The sequence below is a fragment of the Dermacentor silvarum genome, chromosome 9 (assembly GCF_013339745.2).
Source record: "Dermacentor silvarum isolate Dsil-2018 chromosome 9, BIME_Dsil_1.4, whole genome shotgun sequence".
In the NCBI taxonomy this organism is placed as follows: Eukaryota; Metazoa; Arthropoda; class Arachnida; order Ixodida; family Ixodidae; genus Dermacentor; species Dermacentor silvarum.
In genome coordinates this window covers 166,620,267-166,644,080 of record NC_051162.1, presented here as the reverse complement: position 1 = coordinate 166,644,080, position 23,814 = coordinate 166,620,267, and the positions used below count along the sequence as shown (strand labels likewise).

Genomic DNA, 23,814 nt, shown 5'->3' with positions numbered 1-23,814 from the left:
AACCACTTTTATATAATTTTTCCAATACGGTATTAGCCTTTGAGACTAAATCGTTTGCGTTTTTAGACGAAAGAAATACCGTGCTATCATCAGCATAGATCATAAAATCGATCAATGTTCACGATCAATGTTCACTACATCTTTAACATAAATAACACAAAATTTTACAAAACTATAAAATGGCCTCAGTTTAGTTAGTAAATGAGCACCGGGAAAGAGAAATAGAGGTTGTCAACCTAACGCGAGAAATGTCACTGCTATCGTCATTAAATGTAACGAAACAAGTTTTCCCTGGAAGCGACGACGAACAGGCGCTTTTATTCCAAAAGCTTATTAAAAAGACAGTTACCTCGCACAAATAGAATTAAGCGAGATTGCTTGTCCGTGGCATTTCAGAGATCCATACCTCACAGAACGAACTGCCAATCTGCTTACTCTTGGCGTAGGTCACTGTCTTGTTCACTTATGGTTGGTAATAATTGGAGAAACTCAGTGATCAGAGTTAGAGCCACACTTACACGATATGTTATGGTACACTTGCCGCATTAAATGTAAGTCAGGTATACTGAAAGCCGACATCAAAGGTGAAAATTTTGCATCCAAGCAGGTTTCATCTTTTTATGGGTGGAAAATTGGAGGGGAAACACAATTTTCAATGTGATAGCACGGAAGCCGACATTTCGAGGCACGCTCGGGCCATTAGCACCGCAGTCGTTCTGCGGCAGTGGCATCGACGGCGCAGGTGGGACCCGTGCGGCAAGGGTTGGCAGGCCATTGAAAACGCTCAGATCATTTGGCTGTGGAAACGGCGGAGTCAAGTTGACGCACCAGCAAGCTCCATTCAATCGGCTCTGCAAGAGCTGGGGCGGGGTTCTGGTGACCACTGCTGACGTGAGTGTTGTTGCAAGAACAAATTTTTGCGTACCTGTAGAGGGGCTGTCAGCATTATAGTGATGTGGGGTGGGGCCATCCCTTCCATTATCAATCCGTGAGCGAAAATATGTGAGCGATGTTCGACCCAGCCGGTGGAGACGACAGTTTGAGAAAACCGGGGTGTCCCACGAAATTTCAGTATTAGTTTGAGCAAGTAAACGATGGCCCCCCGCAGCGTCTGACCTTGATAAGGGTGTAGGAACTGTCAGGGTTTATTTACGGTCTGTCGGCCACCATAATCAAGGTCGTTACCGACGATGCCACAGTGCCACAGAAGGCATTGGAAGATGATGTCACATCCATTTATGAGGGCTCAATGGAGAACCTCTGTAGCCTGAAACATCAATTGTTCATGGGTCTTTCGTCGTAAGGCGGACTGCAGACTCTGAAGAACTGCCTTGGAGCCGCAAGAAAACTACCTACATATGAAAGTTTGCTTGTGCGATGTGATTAACAGCGGCACGTAGGGCGGGAAGTTTGTGTTGCCGTTGAGGTCGTTATGTGGGACACTTTGAACTTCTTTGTGACTTGTAAGGCCGGGATTACAACAACGCCTGTGATGTTGGTGGCTCAGACAGATCTGTTGATGTAAATGTTTGCTCTTCGTTCATATGTTTCGTTCAGTAATGAGAATGTCAGCTGTCGTAAAGTCATTGTCTTCTTCGTAATTTCCGGAATTGTAAGGTTTTCTTGTGGTTGTCGTAGGCACCGCATGGGTAACAGTGGTCTTGCTGCTGGTGTAAAGCCCGACGGAAAGCAGCCCTGACGTATTGAAACAAGTTTGGAAAATGTGGCTTGATATCTTTGCGCCAGCAAAGCAGAAATATAGATCACTGGGCACGCGACACAGAGGTCGAATGTGCGTTCTGAGGTTAACTGTGATTCATGTCCTAATCAAGTAGTCTCTAGAAGCTGCCTGAATAGTTATTGTTTGTGGTGGAGGTCTCCTGCTTCTTTATAGACGAGAACATTTGAACAGTGTGGAAGGCAGCCTGCAACCGTTAGCTGAGCCTTTCTGACACGATGAACTCACACGTGCTTGACAATGTCGGTAACAGTTTTTTTTCTCGTGATACGACTCCACATAGGAGCACCAGATCTTACTTTTCCCAACTCGAACTCACGTGTCATTGCTGACAACCTAATGACCTTAGCAAAATTCAATAAAGTTGATCAAAGCGAGTTAACAACCTCTTAAAAAAATATCTCAGGAGGACAAGGATGAAGCATTGATGCTTTGAAAACGATAACTTGATGAAATATGTCTAGTTTAATTAGCTTTCAGTTCTGTCAATTAAATAACGTCGAAAGGTCAACGCTGACGCTTTGTACGGTTCAGTTCTGTAGGCGTTGGTTAATGTCAGCAACGTTAACATAATGTCAGCAACGAATAGTGCACCCCTAATGCATTGAGTATGCTTCAGCTGAGATTTCAGTCGCGATATTTCATCCTTGTATTCAGTATGGACTTAGATTAATCACAGAATTATTAAGAATAGCACTGAGCTTTCAGCACACTTCTGCTTCGTTAGGGCAATTCGTACAAAAGGCGTTATTGTTTTCACAGTAAAGAAAAATCTATAGTAGACTAGTTTAAAAATTCGCAAAACTGTTTTCTTTTGCGGCGTAATAATATAGAGTAGCACGAACGTCTGGGTATCACATCAGTTTTGGGGTACTTGTTCCCAAAGTGTGCGACGCAGCGCATTGGTGTTCCTGCTATTTGAAAAATTCAGCGCATGAATACCGTTTATTTCTTTTTAAATAAAGCGAAACAACAAAACATTTGTACTATATGTTTGACGACGTTTATCTAAAAACTACTGCTAGTTTACAAATTTATTTGAACTACATGCACCTTGTTACCACATTTGCATCAGTATCCTTTGGGGAATTTGTGGCCTAAGCACACGTAGCACCCAATATGATTTGTTGTCATCTTTACCTTGCAAGTGATAACAAGTACGTATATGCAAAACCAAATAACCAGAAGTGCTGCTAGTATTATTGGAGGTATATCTTTGCTATTGCTGCTAACCACTTAGTTTCTTTTCGCATTACTGTCAAGCAATAAATTCAATGGTGTTTGCTCGAAAGTCTCTTGCATTGAGGTACTTCTTTTCTTCACGGCACAACGTCTAAACAATGCCCAATGATCCGGAATGAAGTTGATGTTCAGCAGAAGATGGTTAGAGACCATTCCACATACACGGAAGTGGCGAGGCCTTTCCGCCAGCGCAGACACCCTTCACGGTACCGACGGGACCCCGTGCTCCTCGCGTTGAAGGATTGACTGCTGAAGTCCAGCCTCCACCACCTCCTCATCTGCCTTTTCGTACCAGGAATGAAGGAACACGTGTATCAAAGCCTTTATATTCCACGAAAGTGCAAGGCGACTGGTCATTGGTCCTGAACACATCAGAGACTCAGTGGCCCTCGTTAGCATCAAGGCCTGCGAGAATGCTCTTATGTACCGCTCCTACACCCAATGAAGAGATTGAAATGGCGGGTGATATAGACGTGAAGCATATGTTGAAAAATTTGATTGGCTCAATACGCAGGATATTTTCCGGCCTAAATACACCGGCTACTAAGGCTGCCGAGCAGCTACTTGATGTGTTGTAACTGCTTCTAGCGCTTCTTCCCTAAGCGAGCATGGTGATGATGTTCGAAAAACGGATGCATGAATGTTTAAACAGGGGAAGTGCCTTAACAAGCTTTCCTCCTAAAGGCTGGACGTCTTAGCCAGTTGCGTCAGCAAAGTAACGGAATGTTCTTGTCAAGGATGGAGTGGTTCCTGGAGAGAAATAATTGCTTGCCTGGTTTTGTGAATCCATTCAGAAGACGCCCATCTTCTACTGACGGTGTTGTCGACTTGGTCTCCGCTTGTGAACAGCAAAGAAGTCAGCGCCGGTTAGTTGGAGCTGTCTTCATAGACACTGAAGTTACGTACAACTATGTACTCCATAATGCATCCGTGACGCGCTTGAAGATTTAGACGTCGGTGGCCGACTATATATATGGATTGTTACTTATCTCAGTGGCTCCACCGTATATACCTTGTGGGGACCCCTTTGGACCCCCTTCTCCAGTTCAAGCGCGACTTGTGCCATTCGCCCGTGCGATCGCTGGGGTAACGCTGCTCCAGCCTCAGAGTGGACAGCGTACATTCCCCGCGGGCGCAGCGCGACGCGGAGCCTGCTGCGTGCGCGCGTGACTAACGTCACGCTGTGCGCCGCGCGTACGAACAGTGCCTGAGGAGCGGGCCCCTATCGCCCTTTCTTCGGCAATACCTCTCCTTTAGCCTCCAAGGTACGCGGGCGCCTTCGCCCAGCAGATTGACTTTCGGTGCTCTTGGCTGTCAGACGACTTGGTCCCGCGCCCCTCTGAGCAAGGCCGGCCCCCGTTTTGGTGGCGAACATAGCTCGAAAGAGCCTCTGTGGCGGAGCAAACTTCCAGGGCACTCTCACCCGTAGTCTGCGACTGTCACCCTTGTGCAGTAACTCCTGTCTTGTACACCCATTTTGTTCCTAACAGGGAATAAACCCCCATTCGTTTGTGTCACGGCTGGAGTCGTATCTACGCCTTTCCGGTGAGTCAGCGAAATGTCACCTCTCGTGTACAAGCTGGTGGACTCAAACGGTAGACGATCCAGCGGCCCACTAAATGTCTCCGACCTCAAAGCTTTCGTTGCCAGAAGAACCGATTGGGAAGAGGAAGCGACACAGCAGGTACAACCGAGCTATACGGTGGATCTCAATCTGCGTACTCACCGCTACAACCTGCGAAAACGCTCTTAGGCACCCGTTCTCGCGGATAGGCGGTGAGATCTTATTCCCCACCGTGCTGGCAAGAGGAGAGGTGTGACTGTAGTGTGGTGGCACTCATTAAAGCAAGAAAAATGCACTGATTAGCCGAATAAGATGCTTTTTCGTAGTGCACAGCTTCTTCCGAGGGTGGCGGTGAATCAAAACGTTCCGCGCGCCCGCCGGTGTGAGCTGCGAAAGCTGACCTAGCCGTTGTCTTACTGCTCGTGCCCGGCGAACTTTATCCTCCGGTGGTGCTCGAATGACATGAAAGGCACGGTTAGCGTTTCAGCGGTGGCCGCAAAGGCGCATGAGGCTTCCATAAGCCCAATATTCCCCCTCTCCGTGAGACTCCTCTTTCCCTCTGGCAGCCACCTGCAAAGGTGAATCCGCCAGAGAGATGCGTCATATGACAAGCAGATGGATGCTGTGTGAGCTGGGTGTTCTTTGAGCTTGATGTTATGTGTGCTAACATTTCATCGAATTGTGAAATTCACTATTTTTGTGTTGTTATTTATCATCATCGGAGTGCGAACTTAGCTTTTGAGTGTTAATATTATCGCACTTGTGCTACAAAGACGCGTACGATAACGCCATCCCAGCAAGCCTCTAGGACATCGACCGACGCGTCCATATCTCAGGGGCGCCGTCGCCGCCGACGCAAGCACCTGCAGTCGCAAGCTCGCCTGGAAGCCAATAAGGTTGCAGGGCATCCTGAGGCCACGGAAGCACTCGTTGTCCAATCCAGCCCCTCTGCTCCCTCCACATCCTCCCTGGTGCTGTCAAAACCTTTGTCTCCAAAGCCCGGTTCCGTTCGCCTTTACACCGCCACGTCACCACGTGGGCGTTCCAATCCGAGTTCGAGGTGCGAATTTGCTTTGTGTCGGTCAAATGCTGGAAATAACAAAGGAAGGTGGAGAAAGGCATGAATGAAGGAGACATTCCACGCGTCTCCCGTAGCCGCACGGTATCAGCCATGGTTGAGGCATCGGGCGGAGCAGCCATAGCCCCTGATACTTCGGCAGCGTACTGCGAGGTGTGCGGTGTACTGCGCATGTACCGGTCCCATGATGCGAGTAAGGTGCACAAGCTGCACGTGCAGAAGACGGAGCCAGGCACCGTAGAGGCAGGGACGGATTCAGCCGCACAGGTGCCAAAGAAGCTGGACCCAGACGTGAAGCCTGCCCTGTTGCGTTCCGTTGTCGGTGCTCTGGCCTCGGACCCTGCATTCGCGGCCACCATGGCGGCAGCTGTTCAGCAGGCGGCGGCGCTGGCGCTCCTACTCAGCTCTGCCATTTCGCCGTTAGCCGGAGATACCAACCCACCTGGAGAGAGCCTCGACTTCAATATTTTCGGTTCAGAAAATTAAACAGGTCAGACGTCAGCTTTGCCATTGATTTCGGTCGGCTCCCTTATAAGCCTCCCTTATTAGACTCCGATGCCTATCCCCGTGGCGTCAATATGAGTTTCCCTGGCAGACGAGTGGTGGATGTACACGGAGGATAGGGTTCTACGTAAGTAGGGATTTGAATTACAGAACGGCAACTCACATTAAGGTGTCCCACTGAAGGGTACATCTTTTTGCATCAGACGGGTCAATGGATGCAGAATGTCAGCAAATCCCTGAACAAATCGGCCGAAATGCGAGTATAATCCAATAATTATCAAGCCCTAATTTACGAAATTATGGTAGTTATGCGCGTTGAGCACAAATAATCACAGAATTTCACTAATGCTTATTGAACATTACGCATGGGAATAAAGAAATCATAGCGGGGACGGTATAAATAACTTGTAAGAAAATTCTATATACAATATACCGATTATTCTCCCAGCCAATAGCCAAACTTGTTGCCTTGACAGTGCGAACACTTTACTATGGGCAGCTGTTAACTACATTTCCTTAACTAATATGTTACTTGAAGAAATGTTACCAATAGAAAGAAAATCGTGCTTTTATCACAGCTCTTCAAGAGACTGCATATATTAGAGTGTCGAAGACTCATGTCACTGAGCGCTTGCTTGAGTACTTGTAGTAAATAATACATCCCCATACAGCTGGTGATTCAGAAATGAAGAAACGTTTCAAATATTCTAATTAGCGAAAGTTACCTTGAACTGGAAATCGTGTACACACAGCCCACGTCAGTCATTTGATCTTTAATGCGACAATTATGAGTGCATGGGGACTTCCGATTGCGGTCATTCTTTAGTTCAAGTGGTTGTGCAAGCAGTCTGATTTTGTCGACTGGTCATAACAACACCTTGGGCTCCTAGGGCGCAGTGCGGTCCTGGATAGTTTTGTTTATTCGTACTTTAATATTTGTGGAGTGTAATGCATGTTCTATTGTTGGCGATTTAGGTATGAGGAACCTAATTGAAATGAGTTGATTAGCTAATGGTTTCTTGTACTGGAAAATACGTACAAACAGCTCCCGTCAACCTTTCGCGTTTTGATGCAGCAGTGATCTATACAAACTTACAAGGCTGTTGTTTTAGTTTTAGTGCTTGTGTGAAGGGAAACATTCCTACCAGGTCAGCACGAGATGCTTTCCACCCAGACTATCATGTCATGATGGAAAAGATTCCTGCAGCATCAGCCTTCACCACCCGAGGTAGCGCGAGTGGTCCCTAAATTTGCCAGCCAATAGAAGTCTTGGTGGTCAATTACAACTATCAAATGTCTATCACTGATGTAAGGTCTAAGTTTCGCAGTGGACCACACGAAGGAAATGCATTGAGTTCATTATAGAAGAGATGGTATCTGCTATCTCTCACTTGATAGATTGTAAATGTAATGGAGAAAGCAAGTAAGAAAGTGAATGAGTGTAGCCCCCACAACAAAGTGATCGAGACTTGCAGTCCAGCACATAAGAAATATTCTTCATTTCATTGACTCCACCTATATGTATTCTACAGGCCGGGAGCAAAATAAATTTGTATATCTCTTCCCTTGCACTAGTCGGGCGCCCAACCTTACACTGCTTACATTGTTGTGAAGTTTCATAGGGGTGCCTTCATCGGAGTACACAAACATCGGCGATGACTACAGGCGTCGTTCAAGCCCTTGAAATACTTCGACTTTCTCACTTGAACTTGACACCTGATCTGAAGAGGTGAGTCAAAAGCTCACAATGCACGAGAAGCTCATTAAATGGTGACTATTGCAGGCGGATATGGCAATATGGCAATTGCAGGCAGGATAAGGCGGATATGGGTATTCAGGGACTCAGTCAAGCTGCCTAGAGCAGCTTTTAGCCCTGAAGACCATCCAGAATTTTCTGGTGAAATAAACTTTGATTGATTGAATAAATCTATCTACTGCTTTCATGTCGTTTGGCTACAGCAACTTAGCGATAGCAGCAGCTATCTTCTTAGATTCAGGCTGACTCCAGACTTTCTAATGCCTCGGACTAGGAAAAGAACGTCTTTTTAGAGAAAAGAACGGATCACTTGATTTTTCGAGAGCTCTCCCAAGCTCCTATGTGAACCATCAAATTTCGAGGGAAAGACGACGACGTCATTCAAATAGACGAGAATTATCTTTCACTTCTAAGCTGTTAGTATTCTGTAGATCATCTGCTAGAACGTTGTTGGTGCGGAGGGAAGCCCGAATAGCATGAACTTATATTCGAAGAGACCGTTCGTAGTGATAAAAGTGGTCTAGTCTCGCTCTGTCCCGTCCACTTCCATTTCACGGTAGGCAGTCATTAAACCAATGGAGCAAAAATTCTTAGCATTGATAGGTGGTGTAACATGCGCTCTATCCTTCCTATAGGGTATGCGTCCTTTTTCATGACTTTGTTCAGGCTACGGTACTTCACGTAAACAATTCAGTAGCCCGTCCCCTGTCGAAGAAGTGGGGCTCAGCGAAGGTTGTGTGTTTCTTCGGTGTTCCTCGGAACCAATTGCACTGACGAGTACCCCCATTGTGCTCGAACCACAACCGCACTGCAGCTGGCGCAAAAGTTCCGAAAGCTCGCTTGGAAACCTGGCCGTCGCACCGAGGAATTGGGCGCTAGCGTTGCCGAGGCGTGCACCACCGTTGTCGGTTTCCATGAGGTCAAGACGACGCTGACTTTTCGCCTGCGATTCGGTGGAACACACAACGCGTGGCCGTCCCAGCCGCTTTCCGAAACTGTAAGGAAACGAAATCGGTGTGTGTATGCGAAACACTTTCCTGCCCTTTCCCTCCCCTGCGGAAGCGAAACTGCTCTGATGGGTTGCGCGCGTGGTGTGAAAGTAATCAGAACATGTTGTCTGGCGATGAAAAAGGCGGACTTTAGCAGCATGTAGGCAACGTTATGCACTGACATTTGTGCATATTCACAGAAAGTTAAGGCAACATTTTGCGTTACTTGTGGGTTTGCACCACACGTGAGATTTTGCGTGACATCAACGCCACCGAAACTTGTGAGCCAATAAAAATTCGCTTAAAACTTACTTCGTGTAACCCGAACAAAGAAAGAAACGATCGACCGTGACCACAGCCTTCCCCCTTCTTTCCGCCCACTGGTAACCAGAGAGCAGGCGCCTCTTCTCTCTGTGCCTGTTGTCAGCTTCCCGGAGATCCATCGTTTCAGCCGTGGACAGTGCACGCTTACACTTTCTCTCAGTGGCGCGTCAGCAATGCCATCTGTGTTCGATGAAACACTCGCCTGCGTCCGAGAAATCGCCAGGGGTTCTCGCCCGCCGCATCGTCCACGGTGGGCTGACCACCGCCGGGTGGCCAGCGACACGTGCACCGAACGAGGAGCGAATGGGTGACTTGCTACCCTCCTCTTCCGTCCAGTCCTTCAAATAACTCCTTTGCCAATGAGCCAGCACCTTCTAGCAGGCGTTGCAACAGCACGAGCCTTTTCCGTCAGCTTAATGTGGCGAACAAGTGAGTCAAATAACGGGCTGTCGGTGCGACCCAAGGAAGTTTAAAAAATATCACCGCCCCTTCCACTGCGTCAAGAAGGTCGAACAGCAAAATTGTATTAGTTACACCGAGTGTTACATGTGCATGTGTTGCAGGTGATGCCATTGCGTAAACACAATTAAAACAGAGATATACAAGAAGTACTTATATGGAAACGTTGCGAGGCGAGGAGACGCAACGTCTTCCGATGCTACTCGACGAGTGTCCAGTTCTCTGGTCGAAACTAAAGTCCCTAGATATTTTTTTTCTTTAAAAAAGAGCAGGACATCTAGGGACTTTAGCCGAAAGCTGCGGAACCGCCACCAGAGGCATCGGCTGCAGTCACAGACACTGCGCGCGTTCGCCGCGAACGTGGAGAAACGCGGACGGCATCGGCGTCAGCTCTTCGCGTTGCCTTGTTGGTGCTGCTACATATTTGCGGTTCTCCCAGTGTGTATTGTTTTTCGCATGAGGTTTCTCTCTTTGTTTTGGCGGGCTTTTTTCACCTGCAAGTTGCGCCGCCCTTTTTTGTGCACCAGTAATGAGAGCAAGCGACAAGCCCGCTCACAAGCCAACTCTCGCTGACGCTCGCCGTAGGCAGCCTCTTCCTCAGGAGTACGCGCTACTCGTGGTCTTCCCATAGCTGCGGCTGGGATGGAATGTTCGGAACCACTAATCCAAAGCTCCGTATATACAATCAACGCTAACGCGAACTCCTCTCAAACCCCACGCCTTCATTGACCTACTTTTTCCCTACACCGCCATTGTTTGGCGTGCCTCACTATCTCCTCCCCCAACGCGAGTATTGGACAGCGCGACTTACGTCAACCCCCTTACCCGTTTTCCTATTCATCTCCACCCCTAGCATTCTCACAGGGGGAAAGGGGTCACTTCAACCCCTTTTCCCATGTATAGCTCGTTTTTTTTCCTCTCCTCTCACGCTAGTTCACGTGGCCCCTTTTTAGCCAAGACCGACAACGACGGCACATGGTCCGCATAAACAGCTTCGCCGTAAAACTGACAGTTACGCTTCGATTCATGACCGCGGGTTACGCGCAAGCGTATAAACGTCGCGAACATGCACAGCGGGCACCGCGATGTTGAAGCACAAACGGAAAGGGTGCGAACACAGCGATTTTCCTCTCCACCTCCAGGCACCTCCGGGGCTCGCTTTCCTCGCGGCGAGAAACATAACACATTATGTCATAATTTCACCATAACTACGCTTGCGCATAAAACTGCTCCAATGGAGCGAACTTCTCAAGCGTGAAGCCGTACCACCGCCATCTCACCATAGGCAAGAAAAAAATGTCACAGTTTCACCCGAAAGGCGAAGCATCAATTGCGATAGCAAATTAGTAGAGGAGTAAAGAAATGGAGTAAGGATAGTAGTTTTATCAGCTGTATAAATTTGTACATGTAGCAGCACCGGGAGAAACGCGCGGTTGTCGACGGGAGCGGACGCGCTTCACATCGACTCCTGCTATTATGCCAATCAACGCAGCGTTAATTTACAGTTACCGCGATATAATTGGTACCAAAGTGTGCGCGAAGGTGCGGGGCATCGACCGGTACCAGTTTTGACCAAGCGGTACGTGATTTTCTCGATTTACGAGGACTCTTCTCTGGTGCGGTGCGGACTTTTCGCTAAGCCTAACGTAGGCCTACCACGAGTACGCCCACCGGTCGTGACGGGCCCCGCCGCTGGGCCTAACCCGGCGACGAGTACGAGCAAGATGGCGTCCGAAATGGAAGTGGTCACGTCGATGGAAGACAACACGGCGTCAACGCTGAGAATCGGCAGTTTCGGCAGGCGCACGTGCATCGAAGTTCACGGAGAGGACATTACACCGGAAGAAGTCGAAGGCTGGTCGGCCTCCGGCAAGCGCATCAAGCAGATCATGGCCGGCAAGGAAAACGGTGAGTCCGCCACCATTATTTGCCAGTCTAGACCCAAGACCAGGACCAGCTTTGCTAAGAGAGTTGCAGCTTCGGTAACGAAAGCGGCGAGGATGCAGATAGATATGCCGAAAGAAGACACCAAGGTAGTCATGAGACCACGTGGCGGTCTCAACGTAGCGAAAACGGAGGCTTGAATTATCATGTCGGTCGTCAGGACGGCGGCTCGAGTAACGAAGGAAGAAGCCAAAGCAGACACCATTTGCACAAACGCGCAGCAAAACATCATCGTGGTCAGCACCCCGGACGAGAGGCGCGCCACGCTGTACTCTAACAAGGCGAAAAAACCAGCGAAAAAACCAAGACGCAGGACCAGAGGGAGGCAAACACGCACACAGTCGCCGGACTTACAACTGATTTATTCGAAGCATCCACGTACTTTTAAATACAGCTCTTCCTGTTCAAGCGCACGTGCAGAAGAAGCCAATCAGCCACATGAAAGAATTCAAACTAACCCGATAAAAATCGACACTCTTTCTCCGTGATAAAAACGGAAGGATCGCTTACGCAAACCCGCTCGTTCTTTTTTATAAAGAATGCTTCCAGTAGTTCACGCTCATGCTTGGACTTGCCCCTGCCGATGACGCTAGTACTGTGAAACAAGGGCGAGCAGCGGTCACAAACCCTCACATGCAATGCCAAATTGCTTCCTGTACCCGATCGTAGCGTGTTGGCGTGCTCTCTGAGGCGTTCGTTTAAGCATTGCCCTGTCTGGCCGATGTATACCTTTCCACAGGCCAAGGGGATTGAATAAACCACCCCCACCGCGCACTTAGTGAACTCTGTTCGGTGTTTGGTTTTGCAGGCTGAATCTCGTTCACGGCCGGAGATGCGGGCACAAAGGCCAGAAAGCTTTCGGGGGGCTGAAAACACCAAGTTAACACCGAATTTTTGGGACACTCTTTTCAGTCCATGGGAAATTTTATGGAAGTAGGGAATAACCTCAATGTTTTTTGTCTCTTCTAATGGGCGATCTGAATTCCCACGCTTTTTCTTCATTTTTCTTGCCAAGGTTTCACCAACCGTCAACAGTACATGCGAAGGGAAACCGGAAGCTCTGAGCCGACCCACCTGCTCCGCAAGACTTTGCTGCATAACGTGCGGGCAACTTTTCTTAAGTGCATTCATAAAACACATATTAGCAATGCTGCGTTTAACCAACTTCGAGTGGGCCGACCCGAAAGGCAAAAGGGCCTTTTTAGACCTGGGAGCATATTTCCAACACACGTGTCCGTCAGGTGAAAATGTGAGTTCTAAATCTAGGAACCGAATGGTCTTGTCAGCTGGTATGTCAATGGTAAAAACCATGTTCTTTGAACAGGCACTAAAAACATTTAAAATCTGATCTGCCACAAGTGATAGCTGGTCAGTTGGAGAAAGATTTAGTATGATTAAAAAATCATCGACGTATCTGTACACCCTGACAACACGCGTATCATGAAGTGCTTCCCGTAACGCTAAATCGAACTTGGCCAAATACACGTTACACAAAACAGGCGCGACACTCGAACCAATGCAGATGCCTTGTTTTTGCACCACATACTTGTCGCCGTGCTGCACGATGGTGGACCTTAAGTACACACTCAGAAGCTCCAGAAAAGACTCGAGTGCAATTCCGCATTTGTTCTGAAAGGCAACAGTCCCGTTAACCTCGATTAACTCCCGCACTGCTTCTAAAAGTTCGTCCTGGGGTATAGAATAGAACATGTCCTCAATGTCGACCGAGAAGGCGGCATTGGCACTGGGAAACCCGCTGCTAAGATGCTCCACAAGGGACAACGAACTCTGTACTGCAAAAATATCCGCCGGAACCAGTCCCTTTAAGGCCCGTAGCAAAAAGCTTGACACCAGCTTCTGCCAAGAGCCCTCCTCAGTCACGATGGCCCTAAATGGGCATTCGGGCTTATGCGTCTTCGTAGTGAAGAACACACGCAGGACGTTTTGTTGGCATTTACGCATCTCCTTCTCCAATTTTTCCAAATTCAGTCCGTTGATCAAACGCAGGGCCAGCGCCTTTGCCTTGCGAGGTTTCAACTCAGAAGGCTTGAAGTTCTTCTCGATTGCTTTAGCCGCTTTTAACTCAAAAGCGGGAGACGGGATCACAACAAACCCACCTTCCTTATCCGCCTGGAGAAGCCTGAGGTCGTTCCGTTCGAAGTGGGCGATCAAGGGTCGCAGATTCTCGCTTTTCCTGTTGTTGCTCCCCCAGGTCTTCATCAGGCAGCCAACCCCTTCCGAGACACAGTGGTTCCTCTCTTCTTGAGGGGCTTTCCTGGCAACTCTGTGTACAGCTGCCAACAGCTCGTGTTTCTGTGCCCGTGGCTCAAGGCTGAACTTAGGGCCCATTTTCAGCACATCGTCTAAGGCCGACGGAAGGGAGGCTCCGTTTAGATAGGTGACCGGTGTGCCTGTTGTATTTTTCTTGGGCATCTTGGGTAGACCTTGTCGAAGCTGGTTCCAGTACACCTCAGTGAGCACCGCAGCAAGGCGGCGATGCTCCCGTAACCTGCTTGACGCCACCCAGGGATGCTCCGACTGCAGGCACATGTGGTGTAGCCAATCCTGTAGGTGCCTGACTTGCCGATAGAGCTCCGACTTCAAAATCTTGCAGGTGCGTTTCCAGTGTCCTGTGGAAGGTGGCAGTGGGCCAAACAGCTGGACGATTTCAAAGGGCGGAACGCCAATTTTGAGGGAATAGGAGACGACACGTGCCCTGCACGTAGTGAAGGCAAGTGCGCTGACGCAGGAAGAGAAGACGTCCGTGGAAGAAGACACACGTAGAAAGGAGCCCAGGGTACAAGAATAGTATCTTAGAAGCGTGAATTGCTGGGCTAGTTGGTTCATGTTAACAAGGCGAAAAAACCAGCGAAAAAACCAAGACGCAGGACCAGAGGGAGGCAAACACGCACACAGTCGCCGGACTTACAACTGATTTATTCGAAGCATCCACGTACTTTTAAATACAGCTCTTCCTGTTCAAGCGCACGTGCAGAAGAAGCCAATCAGCCACATGAAAGAATTCAAACTAACCCGATAAAAATCGACACTCTTTCTCCGTGATAAAAACGGAAGGATCGCTTACGCAAACCCGCTCGTTCTTTTTTATAAAGAATGCTTCCAGTAGTTCACGCTCATGCTTGGACTTGCCCCTGCCGATGACGCTAGTACTGTGAAACAAGGGCGAGCAGCGGTCACAAGCCCTCACATGCAATGCCAAATTGCTTCCTGTACCCGATCGTAGCGTGTTGGCGTGCTCTCTGAGGCGTTCGTTTAAGCATTGCCCTGTCTGGCCGATATATACCTTTCCACAGGCCAAGGGGATTGAATAAACCACCCCCACCGCGCACTTAGTGAACTCTGTTCGGTGTTTGGTTTTGCAGGCTGAATCTCGTTCACGGCCGGAGATGCGGGCACAAAGGCCAGAAAGCTTTCGGGGGGCTGAAAACACCAAGTTAACACCGAATTTTTGGGACACTCTTTTCAGTCCATGGGAAATTTTATGGAAGTAGGGAATAACCTCAATGTTTTTTGTCTCTTCTAATGGGCGATCTGAATTCCCACGCTTTTTCTTCATTTTTCTTGCCAAGGTTTCACCAACCGTCAACAGTACATGCGAAGGGAAACCGGAAGCTCTGAGCCGACCCACCTGCTCCGCAAGACTTTGCTGCATAACGTGCGGGCAACTTTTCTTAAGTGCATTCATAAAACACATATTAGCAATGCTGCGTTTAACCAACTTCGAGTGGGCCGACCCGAAAGGCAAAAGGGCCTTTTTAGACCTGGGAGCATATTTCCAACACACGTGTCCGTCAGGTGAAAATGTGAGTTCTAAATCTAGGAACCGAATGGTCTTGTCAGCTGGTATGTCAATGGTAAAAACCATGTTCTTTGAACAGGCACTAAAAACATTTAAAATCTGATCTGCCACAAGTGATAGCTAGTCAGTTGGAGAAAGATTTACTATGATTAAAAAATCATCGACGTATCTGTACACCCTGACAACACGCGTATCATGAAGTGCTTCCCGTAACGCTAAATCAAACTTGGCCAAATACACGTTACACAAAACAGGCGCGACACTCGAACCAATGCAGATGCCTTGTTTTTGCACCACATACTTGTCGCCGTGCTGCACGATGGTGGACCTTAAGTACACACTCAGAAGCTCCAGAAAAGACTCGAGTGCAATTCCGCATTTGTTCTGCAATTCTGTTTCACCAACCGTCAACAGTACATGCGAAGGGAAACCGGAAGCTCTGAGCCGACCCACCTGCTCCGCAAGACTTTGCTGCATAACGTGCGGGCAACTTTTCTTAAGTGCATTCATAAAACACATATTAGCAATGCTGCGTTTAACCAACTTCGAGTGGGCCGACCCGAAAGGCAAAAGGGCCTTTTTAGACCTGGGAGCATTGCTAATATGTGTTTTATGAATGCACTTAAGAAAAGTTGCCCGCACGTTATGCAGCAAAGTCTTGCGGAGCAGGTGGGTCGGCTCAGAGCTTCCGGTTTCCCTTCGCATGTACTGTTGACGGTTGGTGAAACCTTGGCAAGAAAAATGAAGAAAAAGCGTGGGAATTCAGATCGCCCATTAGAAGAGACAAAAAACATTGAGGTTATTCCCTACTTCCATAAAATTTCCCATGGACTGAAAAGAGTGTCCCAAACATTCGGTGTTAACTTGGTGTTTTCAGCCCCCCGAAAGCTTTCTGGCCTTTGTGCCCGCATCTCCGGCCGTGAACGAGGTTCAGCCTGCAAAACGAAACACCGAACAGAGTTCACTAAGTGCGCGGTGGGGGTGGTTTATTCAATCCCCTTGGCCTGTGGAAAGGTATATATCGGCCAGACAGGGCAATGCTTAAACGAACGCCTCAGAGAGCACGCCAACACGCTACGATCGGGTACAGGAAGCAATTTGGCATTGCATGTGAGGGCTTGTGACCGCTGCTCGCCCTTGTTTCACAGTACTAGCGTCATCGGCAGGGGCAAGTCCAAGCATGAGCGTGAATACTGGAAGCATTCTTTATAAAAAAGAACGAGCGGGTTTGCGTAAGCGATCCTTCCGTTTTTTTCACGGAGAAAGAGTGTCGATTTTTATCGGGTTAGTTTGAATTCTTTCATGTGGCTGATTGCCTTCTTCTGCACGTGCGCTTGAACAGGAAGAGCTGTATTTAAAAGTACGTGGATGCTTCGAATAAATCAGTTGTAAGTCCGGCGACTGTGTGCGTGTTTGCCTCCCTCTGGTCCTGCGTCTTGGTTTTTTCGCTGGTTTTTTCGCCTTGTTAACATGAACCAACTAGCCCAGCAATTCACGCTTCTAAGATACTATTCTTGTACCCTGGGCTCCTTTCTACGTGTGTCTTCTTCCACGGACGTCTTCTCTTCCTGCGTCAGCGCACTTGCCTTCACTACGTGCAGGGCACGTGTCGTCTCCTATTCCCTCAAAATTGGCGTTCCGCCCTTTGAAATCGTCCAGCTGTTTGGCCCACTGCCACCTTCCACAGGACACTGGAAACGCACCTGCAAGATTTTGAAGTCGGAGCTCTATCGGCAAGTCAGGCACCTACAGGATTGGCTACACCACATGTGCCTGCAGTCGGAGCATCCCTGGGTGGCGTCAAGCAGGTTACGGGAGCATCGCCGCCTTGCTGCGGTGCTCACTGAGGTGTACTGGAACCAGCTTCGACAAGGTCTACCCAAGAAGCCCAAGAAAAATACAACAGGCACACCGGTCACCTATCTAAACGGAGCCTCCCTTCCGTCGGCCTTAGACGATGTGCTGAAAATGGGTCCTAAGTTCAGCCTTGAGCCACGGGCACAGAAACACGAGCTGTTGGCAGCTGTACACAGAGTTGCCAGGAAAGCCCCTCAAGAAGAGAGGAACCACTGTGTCTCGGAAGGGGTTGGCTGCCTGATGAAGACCTGGGGGAGCAACAACAGGAAAAGCGAGAATCTGCGACCCTTGATCGCCCACTTCGAACGGAACGACCTCAGGCTTCTCCAGGCGGATAAGGAAGGTGGGTTTGTTGTGATCCCGTCTCCCGCTTTTGAGTTAAAAGCGGCTAAAGCAATCGAGAAGAACTTCAAGCCTTCTGAGTTGAAACCTCGCAAGGCAAAGGCGCTGGCCCTGCGTTTGATCAACGGACTGAATTTGGAAAAATTGGAGAAGGAGATGCGTAAATGCCAACAAAACGTCCTGCGTGTGTTCTTCACTACGAAGACGCATAAGCCCGAATGCCCATTTAGGGCCATCGTGACTGAGGAGGGCTCTTGGCAGAAGCTGGTGTCAAGCTTTTTGCTACGGGCCTTAAAGGGACTGGTTCCGGCGGATCCTTTTGCAGTACAGAGTTCGTTGTCCCTTGTGGAGCATCTTAGCAGCGGGTTTCCCAGTGCCAATGCCGCCTTCTCGGTCGACATTGAGGACATGTTCTATTCTATACCCCAGGACGAACTTTTAGAAGCAGTGCGGGAGTTAATCGAGGTTAACAGGACTGTTGCCTTTCAGAACAAATGCGGAATTGCACTCGAGTCTTTTCTGGAGCTTCTGAGTGTGTACTTAAGGTCCACCATCGTGCAGCACGGCGACAAGTATGTGGTGCAAAAACAAGGCATCTGCATTGGTTCGAGTGTCGCGCCTGTTTTGTGTAACGTGTATTTGGCCAAGTTCGATTTAGCGTTACGGGAAGCACTTCATGATACGCGTGTTGTCAGGGTGTACAGATACGTCGATGATTTTTTAATCATACTAAATCTTTCTCCAACTGACCAGCTATCACTTGTGGCAGATCAGATTTTAAATGTTTTAGTGCCTGTTCAAAGAACATGGTTTTTACCATTGACATACCAGCTGACAAGACCATTCGGTTCCTAGATTTAGAACTCACATTTTCACCTGACGGACACGTGTGTTGGAAATATGCTCCCAGGTCTAAAAAGGCCCTTTTGCCTTTCGGGTCGGCCCACTCGAAGTTGGTTAAACGCAGCATTGCTAATATGTGTTTTATGAATGCACTTAAGAAAAGTTGCCCGCACGTTATGCAGCAAAGTCTTGCGGAGCAGGTGGGTCGGCTCAGAGCTTCCGGTTTCCCTTCGCATGTACTGTTGACGGTTGGTGAAACCTTGGCAAGAAAAATGAAGAAAAAGCGTGGGAATTCAGATCGCCCATTAGAAGAGACAAAAAACATTGAGGTTATTCCCTACTTCCATAAAATTTCCCATGGACTGAAAAGAGTGTCCCAAAAATTCGGTGTTAACTTGGTGTTTTCAGCCCCCCGAAAGCTTTCTGGCCTTTGTGCCCGCATCTCCGGCCGTGAACGAGATTCAGCCTGCAAAACCAAACACCGAACAGAGTTCACTAAGTGCGCGGTGGGGGTGGTTTATTCAATCCCCTTGGCCTGTGGAAAGGTATACATCGGCCAGACAGGGCAATGCTTAAACGAACGCCTCAGAGAGCACGCCAACACGCTACGATCGGGTACAGGAAGCAATTTGGCATTGCATGTGAGGGTTTGTGACCGCTGCTCGCCCTTGTTTCACAGTACTAGCGTCATCGGCAGGGGCAAGTCCAAGCATGAGCGTGAACTACTGGAAGCATTCTTTATAAAAAAGAACGAGCAGGTTTGCGTAAGCGATCCTTCCGTTTTTATCACGGAGAAAGAGTGTCGATTTTTATCGGGTTAGTTTGAATTCTTTCATGTGGCTGATTGGCTTCTTCTGCACGTGCGCTTGAACAGGAAGAGCTGTATTTAAAAGTACGTGGATGCTTCGAATAAATCAGTTGTAAGTCCGGCGACTGTGTGCGTGTTTGCCTCCCTCTGGTCCTGCGTCTTGGTTTTTTCGCTGGTTTTTTCGCCTTGTTAACATGAACCAACTAGCCCAGCAATTCACGCTTCTAAGATGCTGTACTCTAAGGTGAAAGCCCTTAACATAGGAAGTAAGACATACGAAATCAACGCCTACCGAACGGCGCCAAACGGCACGGTCAAGGGAGTCATCCGAGGTATAGCCGTAGACGATACCCCGGAGGAGATAGCCGAAAACATCGTGAACCCCTACAACCCCCTAGTGGTGGAGGCGCACAGAATCGGCAATACAACCACGGTGATAGTACTTTTCGCTGGACAGAAAGTACCGAACTACGTCAAGTATGGCTCGATATTGGTCAAGTGCGGGCTTTACCGCAAGCACTTTGACGTGTGCAAGCAATGCGGCAGGGTCGGCCATAGAAGAGACGTATGCCCGAATACCAACGCCAAAGTGTGCTTCGGCTGCGGAATCGCGAACCCCAGAGAGGGTCACGAACGCGAATGCAAGCCCAAGTGCAAGCTATGAGGGGGACAGCACCCAACGGCCGAGAGGGAATGCAAAAACAAGTACAAGATTACCGTACGTGGTCAAGAAACGGCAATGGGAACGCAAGATGGAAGCCATGCAGCAACAACCGGACCCGGAAAGCTCTCCGCCGCGACGAGCGTCGCCTGCCGAGAGACCCCGCGGGGAATCAGAGCAGCGCGACAGCAGCCGCAAAAGGGGCGACAGCAAAATAGGCAGGAGCGCCAGTCGCCGCAGACCGTCGCAGTCGAGGGAGAGAGGCTCCTGGGCCGACGCAGTCAAGGCAAACATGGCAGACAAGAGACAACCACCGGCGCAAAACGCCGCGAAGAAGATCCAAGAAGCGAACGGGGTGGAGAAATCCTTGAGAGACGAGAACGAGAAGCTAAAGCGGAGAATCGCCGAACAGGACGCAACCATCAAGGAAATCAACGAGAAGGTAACGACATTAATTGCGATGCAGCAATAGCAGCCGACGCCCGCGCAACAGAGTAAACAAGAGATGACCGAGGACGAACCAGAGGTCGAGGTAGACCCGAGAGCCACGATAGCGGCAGGACCCGCTCCCAAGAGGAGAGCCATAGAGGGCGCCAAAGAACGAAAGATAACGGAGAGAATCGAAGAACAGGGTGACAGACTCGACCATCTTGACGCGACCAGCAAGGTAACCAACGAACGCCTCACCGCGCTCGAGCAAACGGTTCAGCAGATGACAACCACCATTCAGAGCACGATCCAGAACATGATAGCGCAGATGCAAACACAGCTGCAGGCGCACATACAGGCACAAATGCAAAGTATGGAAGCACAGATCATCGCCAAACTGCAGCAATCATGGCCGGGACAGCACGCATAGCAGTAACCACACCGCCAGTGAGAGACCTCTTGGTCTGGCACTGGAATTGCAACGGCTTTACCGGTAAGAGAGCGGTGCTGCTGCAACACTTGCAGCAACAAACGAGGAAACAAGACGTAATAATGATACAAGAAACACACAGCGAAGAGACACCAAGACTCCCGGGCTACCGGTCGCACGACAGCCCGCCGAGCGAAAGGGACACGTCCAAGGGCAAGGGCAGAGGGTCTGCACCTTCGTTAGGAAAGGGATCACCTTCATGGAACACGAACTGATCGGCAGAAGCGCCATCGAACACTGCACGGTGGAAGTAATTACGGACAAGAAGAGGAAGGAGAGCACTTTCCTGGTGAACGTCTACAGCAATCCGTCTCACGGACAACAGAAGTTCAAGGCACTACTTCACAAGGCGAGTAGAGTCGCGGGGAGCAATACGCTCCTAGTGTGCGGAGACTTTAACGCTCCGAACCAAGGCTGGGGCTACCAAAGAACGACGGTCAAGGGAAGAGAGCTGATGCAAGATGCCACCGACGTGGGACTGAGCCTAATCACGGATCCGGTCTTTCCCACCAGAATCGGTACATCGGTTACGAGAGACACCACTCCGGACCTTACCTTCATCAAAACCGAAGGAAGAACGAGACAAGCGGAATGGAGAAACACGGGACAAGAGCTGGGCAGCGATCACTACATCGTGGAGGTCGATGTACCGCTCGAAGGCCAAGGCAACACCGGCATAAGGAAGCATCGCATTACGGATTGGGACGCCTTTCGAACGGCACTACCCGCGGTGCAACTGGACATTATGGACATCGAACAATGGGCGGCTAACGTCGTTGAGACGACGGAAAGAGCCACCAAAGAGCTGGAAACGGACGAACGGATAGACAAGATGGACAGTCGGCTCACCCACCTGATAGAAGCCAAGCAGTCCATAAAGGCGAGGTGGCAGAAGCAACGAACGAACCGAAGTCTAAGGAAGAAGATCGCCGAGCTCAACAGGCAGATCGATGCTCACTGCAAGGTGCTATGCACCCAACAATGGAACGAGGCCTGCAATGAAGCCGACGGACAGTTACACAAGGGCAAGACGTGGAACATGCTGAGGCACCTCCTCGACGAAACAAAGACCAAGGGCCACCAACACAACAACCTGGCCAGGATCCTACACAAGGCAATCTGCGAACACGGAGAGGACGAGATCAAGCGGAACTTGAACGCCAAGTACCTACCGACCACCCCCACGGAAAGACACCCGGATTACCAAGGCAACGAGAACGAGACGCTAGATCGAGACATCGAGACATGGGAAGTCAGAGCTGCTCTGCAGGATCTCAATGGCAGGTCCGCCGCGGGTCCCGACCGAGTGACCAACAGAGCGCTAAAGAATCTCAACGAAGCGGCCATCGAAACGCTCACGAAATTCTACAACAAGTGCTGGCAAGATGGCTACCCAAGCAATGGAAAGCAGCCAAGACGATCCTCATCCCCAAGATTGGCAGACCACCAAACATAGAGAACCTCAGGCCGATCTCGCTGACTTCGTGCGTGGGAAAGGTACTCGAGCACGTTCTCATGAACAGATGGCAGCGTTACCTGGAAGAATCGGAGCTCTACCCGAATTCCATCATAGGGTTTCGGAACAAGCTCGGGACGCAAGACGCCATGATCTTACTGAAGAACGAGATCATCGACGATATGACGGCCACCAAGGACAACAGAGCCATACTTGGGCTGGACCTGCAGAGCGCCTTCGATAAAGTGAGGCACTCGGCTATCCTGGCCCAAGTATCCAGGCTAATCATGGGCAGAAAGACATACGAGTACACAGTGGCGTAGCCAGAAATTTTGTTCGGGGGGGGCTCAGGTTGCAGCGCGACCTCCTCCTTATAGAATTTGTCGAGGGATCAAATGCATGAATAATAACTGCATTGCCGATTCCATTGTATATTAGATGCTGCAAACGAATTATTGAGCGCTATGCACTGTCCATTAAAATATGTATGTTGTCATAAAAGAATAAATTCGTATGCCCCAAAAATTGTGGCAGAAATAACTGATATCAATGCTTCCGCGTTTTTTTTGTCTAATTAATAAGTAATATAAACGTCACATGAACTTTAGAACTATTGACCCTTTTCGCGGAGCAGTTTGTTTTAGAGAAACGAGATGGCGCTCACGGCGGTGCTCCATACCTCTCCTCAGCGACCGCGCACGAATACGAAACCATTACCGCTTCTACCTTGCTTCTGTGCGATCAGCTGTCGGAAATGCAACTGAGTTTTCGCTAACACACTGTGCTCCAATCATGCTAGATTGAATAATGTGGATTGAAGACGTGTGCAGTAGTTGGCTGCAAAAATAGTCACTGGCATGTTAAGGAATAGAATGAATCTGTGTGGGGAAGTTCGCGGACCGCTGCTGCAACTGTCCGAACGTGTTACCGGCACTTCGTGATGTACGGCTTTCCTCGAGGATGCCGAAATTTGCTCATCCGCCAGCCTTGTATCGCTAACCTTCAAAGAAAGGGCTTCATCCCCAGAACGTCGGCAAGAATGAGTACCACTCGTTAAACAATGACAAAGGGAGTAGCGCCGCTTCCTGTCATAATAAGTTTCGCGCACGTTATCTATACACATCTGTCCAAATGGCAGGAGAACTTACGCCCACTCTATCGCCGACGTATCAAGAATAAGTGAATGGACTCACACTTGAATATATGCGCACTGTATACACACAATAAATGACGGACTACACCTATGGCGCACCAATGGTCGAAGCTGAATGTTTCGTGATGGTCCACAAGAGTAAGCAAGTTACTAGCTGTAATATATATTTGCTACAAGGTATTACAATGTACAAACAGCTACGTTTCAAGCCTTGTGCGCAGCAAGAACAAATCTATCGGTTTCGGAACTGAGCACACCCGCGAGTGATTAGGCAGAAAATAATCAGATAGTGGCCACACCGAGGAACTTCACTGAGTCAGAAACTGACAAGCCACTGCTTCAAAATATTTGCCGAAT

The 23,814-nt window shown here is 49.1% G+C and overlaps 1 pseudogene; it reads left to right on the top strand.

The window, feature by feature from the left end:
- The first annotated feature begins 11,378 nt into the window (after positions 1 to 11,378).
- On the top strand, positions 11,379 to 20,826 carry LOC125940373 (uncharacterized; annotated as a pseudogene).
- The last annotated feature ends 2,988 nt before the right edge of the window (positions 20,827 to 23,814 follow it).